The 23,105-nt window shown below is 41.1% G+C and overlaps 1 long non-coding RNA gene across 1 annotated transcript; it reads right to left on the reverse strand.

Moving 5' to 3' along the window:
- Positions 1 to 12,744: 12,744 nt before the first annotated feature.
- Positions 12,745 to 23,098, reverse strand: LOC130143141 (uncharacterized). Its single transcript, XR_008819657.1, has 4 exons — positions 23,031 to 23,098; positions 15,962 to 16,127; positions 15,439 to 15,545; positions 12,745 to 13,317 (listed from the first exon to the last, which is right to left on the reverse strand). It is a non-coding gene; the product is annotated as an uncharacterized LOC130143141 (long non-coding RNA).
- Between the last annotated feature and the right edge of the window lie 7 nt (positions 23,099 to 23,105).

Here is a 23,105-nt window from a genome sequence, read left to right on the forward strand (position 1 = left end):
GTATACTATGGATTTTGTGCCTGAAATTTTACCGTTTTAGCTGTAGACTTCCACAAGGCCCCAGTTTATTCCCTCTCCCAAGATGCAGGGTAGCTGAATGCTGATGGCAGTTTTTGTTAGCAGCCTGGTTTGTTTCCTGCTTGTAGTTGTTAATTTATTTGACAAAGAAGCACTTTAAAATGACAACATTTATGAGTTCAGTTCAGCCCAGAGGCCAGATTTGTTCTGCTTTTACTCAAAGTAACTTAGTACTGTAGGTTAACCAAGGTCCATGTTTTCTAACCGCTACATTGGTGCAAGGCTGATCATCACCTTGAGTGAGAGTACAAGGTCAAAGCTGAACCCTACAACAGCTAAGTATTGGGAGACTGAAGAAGAACATGGAAAGGAGCAATATGTAATTTTCAGGACACACTGCAGGTCCCTGTAAGCTGGACCAGATGTTAAAGATTAAGCTTGCAAAGAAGAGGCTGGTTCTAGACTAAAGGCACTCTCTTCCCTGTATGCTCAGATTGTTATTTATATCCCTGGGATAAAACAGCTTGTCCCCGTGTTGTAACTGACACTTCCAGATCAATAGCACAGACTGAATCATTGCCATCTGAAAGCAGTAGGGCCTGTGCTGTTGGAGAGGACAAGCCATGTCCTTGTTAACACCTCAGGAAGTACAATCCCATCTGGCACACTTTAGCTAAGGCTTTAGAGGAAAGAAACTGCCTTCTGGAGGTTGTCCTTTTGAAACAAGACTGAGGAAATACTGAGGACAACTTTGTCTAGCATTTTCAAGAAGGAACTTTCCTTCTGCTAGGCTGTTGAAGGGCTAGAGCATATCCTGTGCTTCAGCCTGAAAAAGAGATGAGTGGGGACACTATGACAGAGCCTGGATCCTTGTGGGTGATGTGAAAGCAGGTATCTACTTCTTGTCTGTCAAAAGAAGCCATGGAAAAGGAGGCAGAAACCTCACTCAGCAGGTTTTTCACCTGCCTTATGGATAACATTATGGAGCTCACAGCCATGGGACATTTTTTAATGCAGCTAAGGGGAGACTGCACAAGTTCATGGAAGAAAAACCCAGTGAGGCCCTTAAATGGGAAGCAGGGAAAAAGCACCTCTGGTTAAGTCTTTGAGCATGAAAACATTGCAGTCTGGGAGACCACACTGCGAAAATGCTGCTGTGAGCTGACCATTCGTTCCTTCAGCAGCCCCCTTCATCTGCTGGGCTCAATGAAACTGATTTTTCATGCTGTGGTGGTTGTTTTCTGTATCATGGAGAAATGTACTTTGGCCCATCTTTGGAGACTTCTAAGTTGCCTCTCTGGCAAATTTGTGTGATTATTAATCTCACTGTATTCTGTGAACAACTTTTTTTTGCATTTATTGCCATTGGTGAAATGCAAGAGTACTTTGTAAGGTTTCTGAAGCTTGAAAGAGGAGCACAAGACTGAGATAAAATAGAAGGATGCTTCATCTGGCAAACCTAAGGTGCTGAACAAGATACAGGAGACGGAGTCTCTGTAGCATTCATAATAGTTTAAAAGCTTAGATGCGGTGTGTGCCACCTGCAATCATGTCTTTGCAGTATTACTTATTAACAATGATCATAAAAAAGTAATTGGCAAAATTTAAAGCAACACTTTACCTACTAGTGGAAGAGAACTAGGCCTTCTGAGTTCAGCTGCTTAGCACTGCAAAATGTTTTTCCTGGCAGTACTCTACCGGCAAACTTTGAAAAGGCACAGGCTGTAAACATCAACCTTCCACCTGCAAATATTTTACCTACCTGCATTTCTACAAGGACTTTCTGAGTCACTTGGGGAGAAAACGTACAAAAAAGTCTCTGCATTTTTCTGCATTTCTTTAACCTTAGCGTTTTGGAAGGCCTTTGTGTATTTTGGGTTTCTACCTTGAAACCATGTACGGTGGTCACCTTGCCAAAGGTCATCCACCTGCAGTGCATCTGTTCTACCTATTTCCTGCACAGCACAAGGCTGCCTGCCTTATAAAAATGTTGTGTATGTATGTACTGTTAGCTGTAGAGGCTTCAAGAGAGCTGAGCTGCCATCCTTGAGATGGCACTGACGAGTTCATTCTACACTTAATATATAGGTCCTGCAGGAGTCAGAACCTCGGTGTCATCTGTCATGGGCCACAATTGCCCCACAATTTTGCTTTCAGTAACTGACTCAACTACTGATTAAAGATCCTCGTGCAACTTTGCGTGGCTGTGTCAGAAAGCAGCGCTTAGTTTTCTCTTGTCCTGGTGTTCAGAGGTGAGTGGCTGAAGTGCCAGCCCAGGCCTTGACAAGGAAGCAGGATGTTCTTCCATAAACAGGGAACACATCAGGCTAGACCAAGAGTCTTTTTGATCTCCTTTGTCTTTTGCATCCTGCATCATGCACCTTGTTTGTGCTGCTAAGGGTGCTTTCCTCCGTCATTTCCACCGACCCAGACCATAGCAGGCTGGATTTAAAAACTGGTGCTAAGGAGGCAAAAAATTATGTGAGTCATTTATTGGTTCCGTAGATGAGATATGGAGTGTAAGAGAGAACTGTTCAGTTGGAAGCAGCCTCTTGTGACAATGTTGTGCTATCCAGCCTGCACAGATGTGCTGCAGAAACGAGGCAAATACTGCAGCAGCCTCTTCCCTCAGAATAAAAATGAGCCTGATTCACCTTCATGCACACTGAGTCAAAAGAGGATGTATAGACAGGGCCATCATCAACTGATTAATTAGTTAACTTTTGAATCAAGACCCGAGTAAACTGATGGTGTGTGTTGAAGGCTGAGCACTTTCCTCAGAAATGGTCCACACAAAGAACTGCCTGGCGTGAAGCAGGTAAGTTCCAGGATGCTGTGCTAATCACCTCCCAGGACTCATTGATGCACTTAAGAGTCCCAGTTTCCTCCATTACCTCATCTGTGAGAAAGCAAGATGCCACTGGAGCGAGAAAGCAAGCAGTTAAATATACAGCTGTGGCATGAAATAATTGCTTCTCCAGTTCTCTTCTGCATACTCCCAGAGGATATTCCAAGAAAGTAGATCAACCCAATTTTTAGCTCAGTCTTAAATTATTGAACATAGTATGTACCAGGCCATTAACCAACAGAAAAAGCGGTTATGAAAATGACTTGCATGTATAAAAGAACAAGATATATTTTAGAAAAAGGAGGAAGTATTTTCTCTCTCTTTTTTTGTATGTGGAAGACAGATATGTTGTTATTTAAAAAATAAAAGGTTTTTCATCTTATGAGGATCCAGTTCTGAATATGGGAAGAATCATTATAAGGATGGCAAATGCCATGAAAGTCAATTTCCTTTTTATAAGCTCGCTCTCTTTATCCTAAGAGGCTCTTCTAGAATGTAATGTTAATTCATGCAGTGCATGGAAATGCTAATAACTCTAATGCTTCTCACAGTAGAGGTATGTCCGCAGTGCAGATCCAAGGCGTGACTGCTGTTCACAGAAGTACCTGTCTCACTTGGAAAGCAGTAAAGCTACAGCAGTGCAAGATGCATTCAGTGAGAACCCAGGAGCTAAAATATGTGGTACCATAAACCTGCTGCTAGTGATCAGCAAAACATTTAGTAAATGTTCAGCTACACAAACTGCAAAACCATCTCTGCATACCCTATCACTAGCGGTATTCGTGATCTAGTGATCTTAAGGCATACTGGGTGAAGAGAAGGGAAGACAGACAAAAACCTGTGCCTCGCAGCGTTAGCCATTCCCTAGCACATGTGGCACAGCTGGCACAGATGTGTAGATGCCACAGCAACTACAGCCTGGCATTTGCTCTGCTCTCCCTCCTGCACACTCTGCCCGCTCTATGATTCCTTGAAGGGCCCAAGTAGCTCCAAGGAGAATGGCAGGAAGCAGTGGGCCATGGGGACAGGTACCTCCACTAGGCAGTAAACGGTAAAGACTGAAACACCAAGAATTAGCCTGTTTTAAAAGCAACTCAAAGGCATGCAGTGAACACCTTTCCAAGTAACTAACATTCAGCTAACAGCAGTAAAAAGAGCAATGAAACAGTGGAGTAGACCTTAAAAAGCATAACTACTTCACACCACTGTTCACTGTGCTGATCTGAAACCGGGTAAAGGTGGCTGACAGCTCAAAATCCAGCCTGACCACCAAGAAAATTAATCCACTGTAACTTCCACATCACTTGCAAAAATGCTGTGTCATGTCAGTGCTGAGCCATGTATATGAGAGGATGAATGAATTATACAGGGCTTTTTGAATGCATCTGTGCAAGCAGTGAGGAGGAGTTATGTAAGGCTCCTCTTCCCAACAGAGGGGAAAGTGTTTGTCTGTCTTCCGCACAGTTCATCCAGGGACAGGTTCCATGCAGGAGAGCACTGACGGGCTCCTTTGTAAAAGACACAGAAAATAAGGTGACAGTTTTCTCTGCAATTCTCAAAAATTTCTCAGAAGGTACAAATCCTAGATCCTGCATCAAGCTTAAGTAAAACAGCCTTTAGGCAAAGGATGCCAGCAGGCACAGGAAAGCCTTCAAAAGCATTGTGGCTGCAAGTCTCCTGCAGGTTGTGGAGTCATTTTTCCCTTTTGCAAATAAGAAAGCCTAAAAACCAGACATACGTACTTACAGATCCCTATTCCCGTAGTTACATTCCTATTTCCACTCTGGCAGGCAGCTTACAACCCTCTCCGGTGTGCGGGAGTGGTGAGCCACAGCTCCTACATTTAAATGCTCTTCAGGAGAACCAGTTCTGTACTGCTGCCCACAGAGCTTCCTGCACTCACAAATGAACAAAAATCTGATGCTTTGCAGACAGAAGGATAAGCACGCAAAAGCACCTCCAGTGCAAGGAGCATTTCAGTGAGTACTTCACAGTGCACACTTCACAGAGCAGTTGCTGATACCTCATGGCTAGTAGTGGGGACAGACACGTTTTTTGTAGTTGCTTTACGAAGCTTTGAACAGATGGACAGAGAACTGGGAGTCCTCTCCTGAGAATTCTGCTTGATATTGGGAGGAGATGGGGAAAATGCCATTCCCAGAGATGCCAGTGGGAACAGGTTTATCTCTGAATAGAGTAGCTAAAGAAATTCCTATTCACACACTGAGCTGCAATAACTACAAGCTGTTTATCAGCAGAAAACCTACAGCAAAGCATGCCAGCCCTGTGGAAGAAACCTCCCTCACCTCTGCAATGGGTGAAGAGTACCAGCATGGACAATTAATGTAACCCAGCTACTTGTGGTGGCCTGATTTAGAAAAACACTTCGTGTTTTCAGAAAATAATCTGCAGTAAAATAGTACTTTCTTTTTATATGTGTGTGTGTGTATATATATACAATTTATGTGATGCCTATGTGTGACAGGCGAAAACATGACCCAAACATGTCCCAGGTACTGGTTAGAAGTTTCCTACACAAAACCTGCACAAAACCTCTGTGACTGCCATTGCTGTTCTCTGAATCTGAATCTTTGTTCTGACCCCTTTCTATAGCTGAATTCCTGATTAAACCTACTGTAACTCTTCTACTGTCTTCTGAATCAACCTGGCAAGAAACCAGATTTCAGTGTTTATTTATAGTGCTATTTAAAAATAAGAGGTTCGCTAGAGACATTTCTGCTGCTCATGTCTGGTTGCAGATGGACTCCAGCCACTGATCAGAATGCAGTGGAGCAGTAGCACATGTAGATTGTAAAGCAGTCTATTCATGTTTTGGAACTGGGAAGATGCAGCTTTCTTCCTTTGTGTTTGGAGCTTAGAAGGAAAGAGCCAACAACAACAGTAAAAGAAATATCCTAGTATGGACCAGAGTCCTATTAAAACATTTAAAAAGTAAAAAACTACATTTGGGTCAGGTTTCTGTTTCTGTCTTGAATTCCTTGTTCCTTTTTAATATTTATCTTATTAACTTGACAATCATTGTCACAATAGTATCAGAAAAACAATGAGAGCCTACCGTCACAGGCAGTAGTAAGAATCCAACCACTAGTAGGAGCTTTACTGGTTGTTTTTTGCATTTCTGAAACACTCCAGAGGGAAGAGAAACGTCTCTCTGTGCGATGCTCCTTTTCCTCCTCATCTTTACCCTGCACTCGCTGACCCAGAGGATGCCAGCCTGCAAAGCCCACACTGCCCATTGCACCGCTGACAGACATAGTCAGCAGAGCCGTTCCCAACTGCAACGGAGTCACTGCCTGCAAGGCAAGGGGCTGTGCTGCACGGCCCGGACGGGGGGGACTGGAGGCAGGACAAGGCTGAGTACCCAAGGCACCCCTCAGCATGAGAAAACACAGACACCAATGATGAAATGTCATTCTAAAGAGGGCATCTGGGGTAACAAGAAACCCGTTACAAGCTCTGAGCTTCTGAAAGGCTCAGAGAAGTACCAGAAGCTTTGGGTTATCATCATTAGTTGCAGCTTGTAGCCCACCACTCCAGAGCACACACGCCGAGGCTGGGACAGTGCTAGCAGTTAAACACTAGACCACCGACAGAATCGCAAGGCAGTATGGCGACAGTCTGTTGAATAAGAGGTCAGACAAGCATGTGAGCAGACAGGTAGATGAGACAAAAAAAGTGCTATCTGTCTTGGGTGAGAGTCTTCAGAAACAGGAGGCTGAGAAAATTCTTTTAACATACTAGGCTGATAGGAAAAATGGGAAACTGTATTCTGGTTCACAGATATCAAAGTTAATTTTTCTTCCAGTCAGTTTAGTCACCTTTGTCTGTCTCTGTGTTGCTTTTTCAGTAGTAATACGTCTCTCAAAGCTGTAATCGCTGTAAACACTGGCTAATTAATTTGCATGTCCACGTGCAGAGATATCCTCAGTAGAACAAATGAAAGGGACTAAACTATGAAATCAGCAGCTCTGAAGGACCTGAACACAGGGCAAACTTTACATTTTCTTATGCCTAAGCTTGTAGGAAAGGGTTCAGGACCTTACTGAAAAGGTAAACACACGGAAAAGTCTTTAAGAGTAACAGAGAACACAAAAGGGAAAATGGAAAAGGGAAGGGAACTATCTGCCAGCCAAGGAAGTTATGCCTGTGCAGTTAGGAATAAAATTATCATCAAAATTCAATGTAAGTTTGAAGTTTTAAAGGAAATTAAAGTTTGAAGTCACTAGTGCTACACACAGAAATAAAATAACAGCAACAAAGAGATGAGACAGCTCTTTGCAAGGCTGAAGTAAAGATTAAGGTGAACTTACATATGTTCAAAAATTAAATGAGTGTCTTTACTTAATTTTTTAACAAAAATTATGATGTTGAAGATGGAAACAGAGAAGACAAATGAGGATTTGGGAAGGGAAATTCTAGACCAAGTAGCAAGATTAGGGCTAAATACAGAGTGTTTAATAATTAAATACCTTTTTGAAGGTATGCATTATTTGTTTACAAAATAAGCTTTTTGAGGTTGGTACCATGCAACTAGAAAATAGTATCAGTAGTACCTGTATTTAAAAAAAAAGGAAAATTGAGGTCCAACCACTACACTCTGTTCATATGATGATTAAGGCCACATTTGCACAGTAGCAGATCATCTGGCAGAGGGAAGCTGAGCTGGACCAGAGGGATGTGTGATTCATGTTTCCATTGAATAGCCAGCATACATGATACTGTGTTTATGTCAACTTTACAATGTCTGCAGGAAGACAGATAATACTTGATCTAGAATAAAATCTGTTGAGCTCCCTCAAAAAAAAAAAAGCTTAGAAAAGTTTTGAACGGGCAGAGAAATTTAAGACCAATTCAGTTCTCTGCTTTACATGCATGAGGTTTTGAACTGGTCCTTTGAAACTGGATTTAGCATAACATGACCACTGCCTAATATAACCTTAATATCACATAAGTTTTCATAGCAAATTTTGAACAACAGAAGAGTTTAAAACTTGGATGCAAATGGAACAAAACAAAGATCAGTTGCACAAACTAATTGAAATGAAAACACGGTGTCTTTGTGTGACAGAGTACCTAAAGTTTTCCAAACAAGTAAAATCTCGTAGAACTCCTGTGAGTAGACTTTTTCTGAAGCCTTTAATATACTCCTATATGCAAAATTTGGTGATATCACAGGGTATTGGGCTATGTAATCCTGGACATTATCGGTGGTCATATGTAGCAGGTTTTGCAGCAGTAAAGATATAAATGATAACCAGATGATAAGTGGCTGCTGGGGAGCCTTTCTGCTGAATACCATGGTCAGTTTAGGGACTTTCTAAAAAGTATTATCTCTTACGTAGTTTGTGTTCTTTACTGATTGCATTGTAAAGTTTTCACAAACTTTAAACACTTAGTTCTTTAGCTCACAACAAAAGTTTTTTCCTCAACCTTTCTTTTTTCTTCCTTAAGGAGCAGTAAAATATTTCATAGACAGAGGGGATCTTACTGTAAACTGTGTACACTTTGGTACAATTTAGCACTGCAGTGATTGTTGTACTCTTCTCTCTTGCTTTGTAGAACAAGGAAGTTTTACTTTGTTCCTATATTGCTACCCACCATGCGTCATTACAAGCCCTGGCTGGTGGCAATTTATGTACACCTGGCTACTTAGTAAGTCTGATCTCTCTGAGGTCAAGGCTAATCTGTCCTAAAATCAGGACCTTCTGCTCTTGTTTAATATAGCCCACTGAGATTAAAATGGGATTAGAGCTCATCTGATTGGAGAATAACCTCTGCAGATGAACTCTTCTACTGTACTTTTGCAAAAATCACTAGGTGGAAACAGTGTCTTGCAGTGGCCGTGGGTCCTATATGTCTATATACATAAGGCTTTTGCCAATTTTTTTTTTTAATGTCCCTGTGACAGTTTTGAAACCAAACTCTGAGCATATTATTTCCCAAAGACAGATCTAAGTTGTTAATCTACATATGGAATACATTAATACAGATATAGAATGGGTGGAGTTTTTCTCTTTCATCTCTATGTATTTTCAGTTTATGACAGCAATAAAACTAAAGTGAACTTAAATAACTGGAAGCTGTCAAGATGTACATGTTATGAAGTGTTTAAAACTTCACCTGTTTTATTACCAAGGCTTCTTTTAAAATGTTTTCACTTCTTTAAACACATGTGACTGCTAATTACTCAGAACTAAGATGTTTTCAGTTTACCATGGTTCAGTGTCTACATTATAGATATCACAGAAACAAGAATGTCTACATGACCCAAGTGATATATCTCAAATATTGATTTGTAATGAAGCCAAGCACAAAGATTGCTAAAAACCACATTAAACTAATAGTACTCTTCTGTGGGTTTTTTCTCTAGCATTTTCAGTAAAGCCATTCTTCTGTAGTATTTTCAATCTTGACATAGTATTTTTATGTTGAAGTATAAGATTGTGATGTGAGCCTAAAAGTGGAAGTAGAAAGAACAAAATTATTTGGTCATTGTGTTCTCATTATCAAGACTCTATGAAATGCAAAAATGGTAAATTGTCAATGATGAGGATGATTTAAAATATCACTGATAGCATGCAGAGAAAAGCTTTACAGGGAGAGAGTTCTGAAAGTGCTATTTTTGCACAGAGAGGCTGCTTGGCTGCTGTCCTGGGTTTCAGTCTGCTCTAGGTGGGGTCATGCTGTGGCTAAAATTAACAAAGTCAATCTGACCAGCTCAGTATGAACCTGGAATAACTCTACCGAAGTGCAGAACTACAACTGAGAAGAAAACTTAGGATCTTGTCCTGGGTTGCATTACTGCCCGTGCTAGCAATGATACCTTGTTATGCTGCAAGTAAATTTCAGGACCTCTCAGCTTTGTCATGATCCTTGGCCATTTCACTCCACTGATACAGGGGGGTACCTTTTGGGTGATGTTACTTCCTAACAGCAGTCTGAGAATCATTCAATAACCAAGGTTAGAGCCTTACCTTCTCTAGCAGTTAAGGCTTGTCTTGGTCCTGTTTGGGTATCGGAGTGAAAGAAAACCCTCTTAAAAGACAAAAGTGCATGTTAAAGAGTTGATTGAGTTCTTAAAAAAAGTTGCCACTGATATGTCCAATTACATTTTCTAAACCATATTGGATGAGCTCCTATATGCTTTTTACTTGAGACAATGCATCCGTTGAAAGTATGAGGTATCTCACCAAATGAGCATGTGTGAGTGTCCAGGTTTCAGCTGGGATGGAGACAATTTTCTTAATAGCTGGTGCAGTGCTGTGTTTGGGATTTGGTGTGAGAACAATGTTGATGGCACACGGATGTTTTTAGTTGTTGCTGGGTGATGTTTGTACTAAGTCAAGGACTTTTCGGTTTCCAGTGAGAGGGCTGGAAGGGCATGGGACACTGGGAGGGGACACAGCCAGGACAGCTGACCCCAACTGGGCAAGGGGATATTCCATATCGTATTATGTCATACTCAGCATATAAAGATGGAGGAAGGAGGAGGAAGGGGGGACATTTGGCATTATGGCATTTGTCTTCCCAAGTAACCATTACACGTGATGGAGGCCAGCTTTCCTGGAGATGGCTGAACACCTGCCTGCCCATGGGAAGTGGTGAATTAATTCCTTATTTTTCTTTGCTTACATGTGCAACTTTTGCTTTCCCTATTAAACTGTCTTACCTCAACCCAAGAGTTTTCTCACTTTCACCTTTCTGATTCTCTCCCCTACCCCACTGTGAGGGGAGGGGACCAGTAGCTGTGTGGGGCTTGGTTGCCAGCTAGGGTTAAACCACGACAGTGAGGATATCAGTATCAGTCCATAAAATTTAAGATTTTCAATTTTATCAGCAAGTTTGTCATTAATAACCTTAGAGTATACAACTGTGTGAGATAAAAAAGCCACATAATTGCACTCATCAGCACATTATAATAATTTCCCATCACTCTCTGAGAAGTTACCTTGCATTCCCACCCTATCAGAAAGAACAGTTAATTGATTTTTTTCTGGCTATACTGCATGTAAAGCTTTTCCTTGAAGATTGCCTGTGTCACTTGTAACTACTCGGAAATTTTGGCATGGTAAACAATGTAGATGTTTACATTTATTTTTCACTGGTTTTGAAAGGTCATAAGAATGTGCAAAGCTACTTTATTCACCATGTCATTATATAAAAGAATTTCTACCACTCAGAAATACTCACTTACTCCATTAGATTGCATCATACAACTACTGCAATTAGTGTGATAATGGAAAGTATAGTTACTGAGTAGCAAACCTTACAATGTCTTGGTGACCTGCTATGCTCATTTTGTAAAACATGATTTGCAGGCTACATAGCTAACATATTCCATTTTCTGCCTGACGGTAGTTTAATGTAATAATACATCATTCTGCAGCCTAAGTTGCTTAGAATGATTGGTTCTTGATCTATCCTCATGGCTGAAAATGGAGCTGTAACTTGTCAAGGTAATTTTGTGGCTAAAATTTCATAGTATCCAATTCATGCCACAAGTCTCATGGAATTCTTGACAAATATTCTTTCTGGTTTTTCCCTTTAAATGTATATGACTATGTGAATGGTAGGAATACCCAGTCACCATCCTGTTGTCCGTGATGCTCATATAGGCAAAAGTTTGCTTTCTTAATCGTGAAGCTAGAAAAGCACATGAGCACTGGAACATCATACACATGTAGGGGAAATATTTTTAAGAGGGCCAAAGCAGTAATCACCTTCATAATCAGGAGCTGAAGATGCATTCTGTGTTAAACATTGTCTCTGAAATTATTTCCTAGATGTCATTTCCCTTTCTTGATTCCTTCCTGTGTGCTATGTAAAGCAATGCAGTTTTGTTGGCTAGGAGGAAAAAATAAACTTTCTGCTCTTTTAAGTTAGCAAATACAGTCTTTTTTTCTTTTCATATTCACAGAAAGAAACCTCTATTCTGTAAAAGCAAGACTCGAAACACAGCTGATGTCGCACGACTATTACTAAAGTGAAAGGTCTCATCCAACTACGCCGTTTTCAACAAAAACATTAAAATTTGTCCTCTGTGTCAAAGGCACAGGCTAAGCCAACACCAAAAATGTTTAAATTGATCAGAAAAAAATTGGCCTCTTTACAGAATTTGTGTTCTATTGACTGGGAATTGCACTATTATTTTAACATCTCAAATACTGCTTTGCTAGAAAACAGATAACAGACTATACATGATTGTTTATCAAAGCCTTTCTTGCCAGATACTATACAACTGATGATGCCTGACAGCAGGATGTTGTATAATAGTCACCAGCTTAGGTAACTGCCACAGAAGGTAGATTTTGTAATTGTCAGACCCCCCTGAAAATAATTCAACAGGTTAGTGGAAAATGAAATAAAAAATAATAAAGCAGCCACCTAAAATGGCATTTGATGTCAGACTTTGAAGATAGTGTGGACTGTCAAATGGTAAGATAGCATCACTAAATCATGGTTTGCCACTACAGAGTTACTTGGTGACAGCAGTTTGAAAGTGGGAATTCACAGCATTATGAAAAATGGACAAAGCTGCACCCAAGAAAAAACAAAACTCCTGTATTTGGAGTTACAGGAGCTGTCACATGTTTATATATTTATGATGGAAATTAGTGGTTGGAAACCATAGGAGCTTCACAGACTGATCAATAGAATAGCTGATACCCTTGCTTTCAGAAGGAAGAGGGAAAGGAGACATGAAGAGATGGGAGAGACATGAAGATATTGCCCATGGGAAAGCCCAAATTCAGCAACACCCCTATCAGTGTAGCTCACCTCCTGAAAGTGCCAGCAACTGAATGAGATACTTAGAGATCAAATGAAAAGGTTTAGAAAGCTTAATTAGTTAACTGACTGTATGCATTTGACAGTGCATGCTATAAAATGTTTTAGTAGCAATATGCTTTGGAAAAACAGGTATGATGTTGGGAGCTGAAGCTTTAAAGAAATTGGGAAATCCCACGGACGTCCACTGTAACAGTTGAACTATTGCTTAGAAAAGCAAGTGTTCTTCCAGAGCTTTGGGGCCTGGAACAATCTGTCATCACTGGTGTTCGAAAACATGCAGCCCCACCTCCAGGACTTCATAGCAGCAGGACAGGTCATGAGAGCCATGTCCATCCACATAAGGGGGCCTCCAACATGCCATGCAACACCCATGGGCCAGGCAGCTCCTCCACACCGGCAAGGAGCAACTGGGGAGCAGGGGTCGTCTCTGCCTCCTGCCTCCCTGCTGCAGGGCATGCACCTATGGGCTGCACCAAGCTGGGGGTGCTCAGCCTCCTGTGGATCCTCATGACTGCCCCAGAAGCTCTGTCTGACAAGGCTGTCCCAAGATGAGCTGTGCAAGACCTCCTGGCAGCTCAGCTGCAGTTTCTATGGGGCATTTCCTGCTTCAGTCTCCATTTCATTCTACGCATGTGGCACTGCTGTGAAAGGGGAAGCACCCTGGTCGTTATCTCTCTCCTTGCTTTTACTCCCCTCTGAGACTCATGGCACATGTGCTGTGCTTATTTATGTGAAATGTAATTTTGTTGGAGAGCAGAGAGAGACTGTTTGGCACTGAAGTGTGTTGATTTATTAAGATAAAACATTGATTTCTGTTATCTTTAAAGTTCATTTCCCAAAACTTTATAAGTATAGCATGCCTCCATGACAAAGAGTGTAACATGTCTACATATTTAACTTTGGTTTTTAAAATGTATTGATCAGCAGTTTAACAATAAAACATCAAGCTGGGATAAAAATGAGTTACAACTAGGTTGGCAGGATTTCAGACACCCCACAAAACCTTGACAATTTAGGTAAATCCCATGACCGATTCATCCAGTTTGAACTATTGGACTAGCTAGGGCACAGATGAAATAAAACAAAACATATCTCCTGAGTCCTCTATGAGGTGGTAGAAATCACTCACAGAGGTAAAAAAATTGCCAAAGTAGATTTGGCTTTTAAGTTTTGCCAGCAAGCCCACACAAATGGAGCCGGATTCATCCTGAAGGCACCTAAACCTCTTTAATACTTTATTTACTGTATAAACTCCTGCAGTGACCAGTGACCCAAGTGACTTTCAGCACTGCATGTCTCCAGCACGAGCTTAGGTCTCACACCTAGCATTCCTCCCCAAAATGTTCCTGTAGTAAGGTACAGCCTTTGCTAAACAATGCTTCTGCCAGTACCAAACCTTTTTGCATTGGTGCGTCTGTACATTGCACATTGGTAGAACACAACAAGCAGCCTGTATGCAAAAGATAAGGTTTGGAGAAGTAATTTTTTATGCAAACCATGAAGCCTCAATGCTCATGCTAGCAAAGGCCATACATATCTCTTATCCACATGCTGGGCAGCTACAAGTAATGACAGACCCAGTGCTTTATGCCTGAATGCCAGTGTTGAACTGCTTGACCCTACAGGTTCTTGCCACACGTGAATGAATGAGGATGTCCCCTTAAAGGACAAAAGGAAGGAATTTGTCCAAAAAAAGTAGATTTGCAATTTGCCTTTCTTCTGCCCAGAGGGATTTTCAGTCTTTCACTTGAGCTGAGGCACACGAAATCTTGGCACGCAGCCACTCTTTTCCCCAAATCATGCAAAACTGCCACTTAATGTGGTATTCTGTTCATTCACGGTTCTTCCAAGATCTGACAATAAACTAATTGCTGGAAAAAAAACCATACTGTCATAGGCTGGCCTGCTTGACATCTGCCCAGTAGAGGCATGACAATCAGTAACACTGTTCTTAAATATCTGTGTATCACCACACTGATTCCCAACCCCTTTTTCCTAAAGAAATGCCAAAATTGTGTGCAAGAAAGCTTCAGGAAATAGATACAGCTTTCATCTTAAAACATGCCGTGGTAGATCTGAAGAAGTTCTGTCAAATTTTAGGTTCTTCTCTTGCTCTATGACAGCAAGATGACTGGAACCATCTGCAGACCCGCAAAGGGTTGGCAATCATTTGCTCTGCATGTTCAGGGAGAGCAACAAGTTGCATGGACCCTCGTTACCTGGACATGTTAGAGGGACCCTCGGGCAGGTGGAGAGTACCAGAAGGCACCGCTTCCCTTTCTTGCCTGCCTTGTTGCCCCACAGGCAGTCTGCAGAGGCAGACTTCTATGTCCTGATGCAAGCAAGCAGATGCTCTTAACCCTGAGCATTTGTGACTCAAACTCTTTATACAGACCATATTAAGAAAAGCTGCTATTTCAAACCTGAACCAGAGCTTGCGTGCAAAATGTTGTCTGCTAGTTTTGTGAATCACTTTTCTCTTACTTTGTTGAGAGCCTGACCTAGAAGCATCAGCTGCAACATCACCACTGCCAAAAGGTCTGTAAAGGCACTCTCCTTTCTCCCACTGCGGTGTAATCCTGGCTTGAACCTTAGTTCCCGTGATAGCACTGATCAGTCCCACCTTCATCTCCTCAGACTTTTTTCAAGTTTAGCTAAAATGATGGACCTAAGGTTGTTATAGTCCACTATCAACTTTAAAACTATTCATTCACCAAAAGAAATACTGCATAGTCAATACCTGATAATGACTGATGTCATACCTGTTTCTTATGAAATGGACTTCCATGTGCAGAAGTGATCATGGACGTATGTGATAAAGTCTTCATAAACCACAAGAGTGTCTTTAGTTTTATTCCTCTTGCTGGTGCTGAAAAATACAAATCTTGAGTACTAAGTTTAAATAGAAGCCAACCTGTATTTTATACCATCTTTATAGTATAGTATTAATTTTAACTCTGTGTGTACATATTAAATCTTCTCTGACCTGGGGCATGGTGCATACCACTTACTGTTAGATCTGCTCTTTTCCAGTGATTGCAGAAACCAGTGAAGAGTGTTACTCATTCTTGGCATTAAAATAGAGCTAAATGGAATACAATTTGTCACACACTAAGAAGTTTACAATATTATTTATATGTAATTTCATGCCTCTTAAACACAAAGAGATAAAGCCAGCTGTCACAAGTCAGTAACAGTCAATCAGACAGTCCAAATCTGTCTGAAAGCAATGGAAAAGCAAGTTTGAGCAGCAGCTTTCCAGCACTATCAGCATCAAATACTGACCAGTGGTGATTGTATTCAAGGTGGCACTGGCCATTTGGTATTTGGAGGGAAATGTTCAGATTCTGCAGGAACTGATGCTGGTGGTCCAAGCTGGAGACAGCTGCAAAAGTCAACATCTTTTAGATCTGACACAGAGCAGAGGTTCTCAGCATTACGGGTCATATATCTGGAAAAAAAAAACCCAAACAGATCAAGTAATTTAATCTGTCTTCTTAAATTGTTCTTAATGTAATGAACATGTTACAGTGACCTTTAGAACGTCTAATGGGTGATGCATTTCAGCTTTTTGAATATTTAAGCCACCTTCCAAATTATGTCTCATTTGTTTATTCTTATTTTTGCCTGTGCATTAAACTGCATCATAATCAAGTTGGATTTAAAAAAACCCAACTACCTGATACAGTTAATTTCAGATGCCATTATTGTATTTTCTCTTAAATCCCAATGGTATAAAATCATTCTTTGCAGCTTCTCTTGAACTGCTATGTTGGTCTGTTTCATTTGTCCGATCCTTAAGAATGGGCTACCGCTGTACACCAAAAAGATTGTTTCACTTCTTCTGTGATCAGGCTTATCCTACAGAATGACAATTTGTAAGCTTGGGAAATTTGGCTAGGCTTTGGGATGAATTTCTGTAAAAATCTCTTAACGAATGCAGGAAGATTACATATACTTTAATTATTTATTTTGTGATAGAGTGTCTTCCATTTGAAAAAAACTGGGTATCTTGTCTTTTGAAAGCTTCTCAAAACATCTATTTATTTCAGATCCAACTTTCCTTTTATGTTCTGGCTCCATATTCTCTTAGTTTGAAAGGTCTGGGTTTTTTTCAGTTGATTGGAGTAATTTTGTGGTGCTGCTTTAAACCACTCTTTTGATCTTACTCTAAAATTCAATATAGCATGACTCAGTGCCATGACCACTACCAAATACGAAGTCCAATATGTCAGCTATTCTTTGAAGATTTTTGTTTCTATTGCAACCACTGAAAATTTTGAAACTGCTGACACATGGGGTCTCTGATCTGTTGACCTGGGCATGTCTAATCTATAGTATAAGCACTTACAGTGCACGTGTGCAGGACTTTTTAACTGAGCAATGCTAATTGGTACTATGCACAGAAGGACCTAGCAATGTAAAAGGGAAATGACTCCATGACTTTCCTTTAACTGGAAATGACATCGGGTTAGCATTTACTTCAGTCCTAAACTGTTTTTGTCATCTTTCTTTCTTTCATTCTGCCTTGTCTGCACACCAGCTCTGTGCGTAGTTACTTAATCAACAGATTGTAACTCTTATTTCAGAAATTCTCACCATTTCACATCTCACTGAGGACAGTTTTTAATTTACATTACCTCCCTGAAAGATTCAACGAGGGTGGGGATTACTTGAAAACTAGATTACTGCAGAGACAAAGACAAGTATCTTGCAATTCATCAGGTGCAAGGAATATGAGAAGGCTGAACATAAGGATAGAAAAAAATGAAGAAAAAGGTAATTACTGTGTGGTGGTATAGTAATAAAGACACTTTAATTTGTGAGAGGAGTATGGTCTGTGGGAGACATTTTGCTCCAGCTCTGCCTGGACAATGTGTAAGAAATCTGAGTTGCAGCTAACACCAAGTTTGACCTCCATCCCTGACACACTCCTAAGTGTTGCCAGTCACAGGGAGCAGAGGGTTTCAAGCTGAGGCTCCAAGCAACTTGATATATGAAACTGCTGGGAAATTGGCAAGGGTGTTGAAGCTCATCTACCAAACCAGCAATTGTTCCTAAGGCTGCTGACTTGCCAGCTTGCAAGTGTTCTTACAAATAAGCCCACAGATCACAGCAAAATAAGCACTCCCGTTGACTTCAGGGCAGCTCACTGCAGTTACATGACAGCACTTAGGTACAAGGAGTGCAGAGGAAGAAATTATCATGTCTGAAAGAGAAAGGCATAGGACAGAGAAAGTCATGTTGCTCCATCCTGCTGTTTTTTGGAAAGTGCTATTACCCTGTAAGTAAAAATAAACAGCTGGATATAATATACCCAGAATTTTAAGTGGATTTCAGTAATGATATCCTATATAGTATTTTCTTCTGTTTTATCACTAGCTGTTAGGCTGTGGTGGCTTTACTCTGACTTGGACCTCTCAAGCCTAGATAAAGAAGAGGTGTACTTTCATTGAAGGAAGCTGTCCTTTAAATAGACTGGTATGCTTTGGTGACAACATTTACAGGTGCCATATGTCTAACTAGTATTTTAGGCATTACATTAGAAAAACATGTTATTTAGTGCTCTACAAACATGGCTAAAAAAGCTTTTGTCTTTTACAAATAGACTGAATTTATAGCTTCCTATCACTGTGTTCACTAGTAGAAACTGGAATCAGAAAAGCAGTTAGCTTTAGCCTCCTTAATAAAGGTGTTTACAGTGCTCGTTGTAACCACACAGAACACAGATCAAGCATCTACATTTCTCATCTTACATATTAAAAAACAAAACCCCTCAAAAACTCACAAAGCTTTTCAAATCAATCGTATGTTAAAAAATGTAAATTTGCACCTCAACTGGTCATGGCATATGGTAATGGTATCAAGACTGCTTTAAAAGGCATGTGTCAGCAAGTAGAATTTAACCCACTGCAAATGAAACAGGAAAAAACAGATGATCTCTGAGGCTAAATAGTAAGCCAATGCTTACAGTTGAAGGTAAAGCTCACCTTTTGCATCTTTTGCAGCTAAAGCCCTAAGTCTAATTTTATGTTGGTGGCATAGCAGTAGTTACACAGTGATACTGGTCTATATTCCATTTTCACTTACAGTTTTGACTCTAGTGAGGACTCTAACATTGTGTATATGTCCACCTTTTATTTCCCAAATAAAAGCTTTTTCTGCTCCTCACCCCATCCCACCAGTGAGCAGGCTGGGGGTACACAAGGAGGTGAGAGGGAACACAGCCGGGACAGCTGGCCCAAACTGACCAGAGGGATACTTCACACCATATGAAGTTATGATCAGCATATAAAGCTGGGGGAAGAAGAAGCAAAGGGTCCTTACCTACAGCCACAGTCCCTCCAGGAGTGAACCTGCTCCAACATGGCCTTAGCCCTGGCTGCAGTCTCTTCAGGGGTATACCTGCTTTCTCATGGGCCTGTTCATGGCCACGCGCTTTGAGGTGCTGCAGAACAACTTCATGCATTGCCATGGATCGCCTCAAGGTGTACTGCTGCAGCATGGACTTACTTACAGCCACTGATGCTCTAAGGTGTACCTTCAACAAACTTCCTGGGACCACAATTCCTTCAGAGGTATACCTGCTGCGGCATGGACATAACCACTAACACAGACACTCTGGGGTGTCCTGTTCCCATGTGGACTCATCTACAGGTCACAATCCCTTTGACTTGAGTTCACAATGGGGTTCCAGCCTGTCCAGTACAGCAGCACAGAAGCAGCTGTGATGCCCTGGCCATCTGCCAGCTCAGGTGCATCGCCATTGCTGTTATCAAAATGATCCCAGGCACAGCACAGTGAGATGATAAGTGATGCAGCAGTACAGCAAACAGCAAAAGTAAAAGAAGCCACTCAAGCACTTAATATAGAGTGGGGCAAGCAAGCCCCATGGCAAGCACAGGAGCCTGCCCATCAATAGCTAAACAGCACTAACAACTATAAATTCAGTCTAGCACATTTCAATCAAACCTGTTGTTATCTCGAACCCTTCAAGCTCCACGTTGGGCACCAAAGAGGACTGTCATTATTTAACCCTAGCCAGCAACTAAGGACCACACAGACACTCTATCACTCTCCCGCAGTGGGATGGGGGAGAGGATTGGAAGAGTAAGTAAAAGTGAGAAAACTGATGGGTGAGATAAAGCCAGTTTAACAAGTAAAGCAAAAGCTGTGCACACAAGCAAAGCAAAGCAAGGAATTCACTCACCACTTCCCATGGGCAGGCAGGTGCTCAGCCATCCCCAGGGAAGCCGGGCTCCATCACTCGTAATGGTTACTTGAGAAGACAAAATGCCATCACTCTAAAAATTGCCCCCTTCCTTATTCTTCCCCCAGCTTTATATGCTGAGTATGAGATAATATGGTCTGGAATATCCCTCTGGTCAGCTGGGGCCAGCTGTCCTGGCTGTGTCCCCTCCCAATTTCTCGTGCACCCCCCGCCTGCTCATCAGTGGGGTGGGGTGAGGACCAGAAAGGGCCTGGGGTCAGGGTAAGCCCTGCTCAGCAATAGCTGAAACATCTCTGCGTTACCAACACTGTCTCTAGCAGAAATCCACAATATACTCCTATACTAGCTACTATGAAGAAAATTTACTCCATCCCATCCAAAACCACCGTGTATTAATCTAACTCTATGTTGTCATAGAAAGACTCTTTCACAGTCTTTCACTTGTTATACACTGCAAAGTGTTGAAATAATTTTGATACTTCAGATGTCACCTCTTCCCAGCTGCAATTAGCATTTAAAAGCTTAACATCAATTTCCATTCAAATATGCCGCCTCTGTAGTCATGGTAACCTCCTCATCAACTGTATCTTCAAGCTTTATAAGGTACTGCTGTGGTGCTTAGAGATGTTGTGCAGGATTTTTCATTTGGCTCCCTTCTCTTTCCCTCTCCTTCACAAAAGACGCTTCTATGCTTGTTTTTACCAAGTCGGTTTAGAGCAGAAAAAGAGCCAAATGTAAATACTGGTTAAAAAAAAAAAAAAAAAAAAAAGTTCTACTTCATGGAGCTTCCTGAAAATAGGAGGTGGTCAAGAAGAGTGGCTTATAATTTCAGAGGGCTCATAACACACAGTGCAGTAAACTACATATAAGCTATTAAAAAGTACACATTAAGCATATATAGAAATGAAAACCTAGCTGTATGTACAAATATCCAAGTACTTAGCGGCCCTCTTCTCTCCCCACTTAAGAACAGAAACATAGAACCAGATCTAAGCCGAAGGCTGTTCAAATAATCTAATTATTCTGTATTTAACCAGGATATGCTCTGACGTTTAATTTTGTGAGAAGAATATGAAATTTATTTTATCACTAGTTATCCTCCTTATACAAATTTAACCAAGGTTTTTTTGTTTCTGTCATCATTTTAGGCAGCATGTACGTGAGAACAAGTTGGCTGATTCAAAATGCTTGTTATTGTAGAGATACCCATTTGTGAGCCACATCATTCTTGTTACAGGTTTTATTGTCCTCGACTTGCAATACATGCTTATAGTTGGGAGAAAAATAATTTCAGGTACAGAGAAACGGATATTATCATTGAGATACATAGACATTTGGTTATTAGATAATGTAATTATAGGGGGATATTATAAAATAATTATAGGGAACTTTTTACATTTTCTCCCTGTGGTCATTCGCAAAAATCACCTGCTTACACTTGTCTTTCAAAAATTGATAGAAGGTGGGGTACTACACACACCTCCCTGCCTGCCTCTGGCCAACTGTGAAGCTCTGAAAGCATCTTTTAGGTATCTTTCTCAAGTGGCGACTTCTCACAGACTGCAAGGCACAAGAAATCACATAAGCCCACTTACCTTTAATCACTGCACAGCAGGCACAGGTAGGATATTTGAGATGTAGCCACTTTCATCTGTCTTGCATGCACAGATACAGACAGTAAATCTGCATTTTAACTAATTCTTTTCTAAGTGGCGGCTCTAGAAAGATTGTTAAAACAATCTCCACACCTCTTTGCATCATCCTGAGCCTAAACAATACAAATCTGGGTAATCAACAGGCACCCTCTATCAGCTGCCAGACACTAACGAGAACCTCTCAATGTATAATGTGAAATAAATGTAAACCACCTGTGCAAACTCTGGCTTTGAAGGGCACTTTGTATGTCTGACGCAACCATGGCTCTCACTGGAAACTGCTGAAATTTTGGAAACAGCTTCTGAACCTTTTGCATCCCTTGCATGTCCACATAGTCTCTTAAGATACCTATTGTGTTTCGGTGTATCTGGTTTTGCCATTTTATAACTCTTTAGAAGAACTTAGGGGTTTCAAATCAACACTGAGGCAACTCAAATGGCCCAGATGCTGCAAACAGCTGGCGTGAAGATGCAAATAGACTATGCAACCCAGGCCTACCCAGGCTATCCTTATTTTTCATGTCATATCCTGATTATAATTTTGAAGATACTTACAAGGTCCATGTTTATCACTTAATAAAAAACTTTGCATTTTTGTGTTCTTCATCAAGCACTAACAGTTCAAAACAAAGTAGAAGGTATAAAAACCGAAGTTATTCTTTAGCCCAAAGAAACTGAGAGTTCACCATTTGCAGTAAACTTTTTTGGAATGTGAATGCCGAAACCAGGACACACTGAAAGAAGAAATAGTGCTAGTGAGTTTTTTACCAGATTCTTCCCAGATCTCAAGCACTGTCCCATCCATTTCATCTGAATCTCCCTGCTCTCACCTGAGCTCTGCATTTTTCAGGGATTTCCACTTGGAGGTCTTCCCCAGCTGCCCAGACCCAGTGAGGGCCTTCCTGGGGTGCTGGCCCACCTACGGTAGATTACTTCAGTCTATCCACAGATTGGCACGTGAGTTTTTCTAACAACGAATGGCACAGAGTAGGAGTGTAAGTGGCATTTCAAAAGATCGGCACCTGCTAGTGCTGACCTGATGGATCTACAGAACGTAGCACGAAGAATTAGCTATGGAAGAGCTGCATTGTAACAGTTGCATTTGAACCATGAAGCAATTTCTTAATGAAGCACAATTTATTGGGAAAATATTTATGTTGAAAGATGGAGACCAAAGCAAAAAGGGGCAGTTCTGGCTAAGAACTTCCTGTTTCCTGGGGTGTTCAGCACATCCTTACTGTTTTCTGTGGCAACTTAGAAAGGTGGTTTGAAGAAATTTCTCTTCATGGGTAAATTCATGGTGGTTAATAACTTTAGAGTGGACACGCTGACTTCCTCAAAATCAAAACCAAAATGTGACATCCTTTTCCTTCATTTCCCAGTTCCCCTTCGGTAAACATTCGGAATAAAGGAAATTTTGACCAGAAGACCTCTCCTTCTTAAGGCTACCCCCCTCCTCGAGACTTACCACCTTTGTCAGAATTTTACCTCGATGGATCTGCACCAGCTAACCCCGGAGAGAGGGGACACAGCCCCAGCACCC

This window comes from Falco biarmicus, chromosome Z (genome assembly GCF_023638135.1).
Source record: "Falco biarmicus isolate bFalBia1 chromosome Z, bFalBia1.pri, whole genome shotgun sequence".
Taxonomy (NCBI): Eukaryota; Metazoa; Chordata; class Aves; order Falconiformes; family Falconidae; genus Falco; species Falco biarmicus.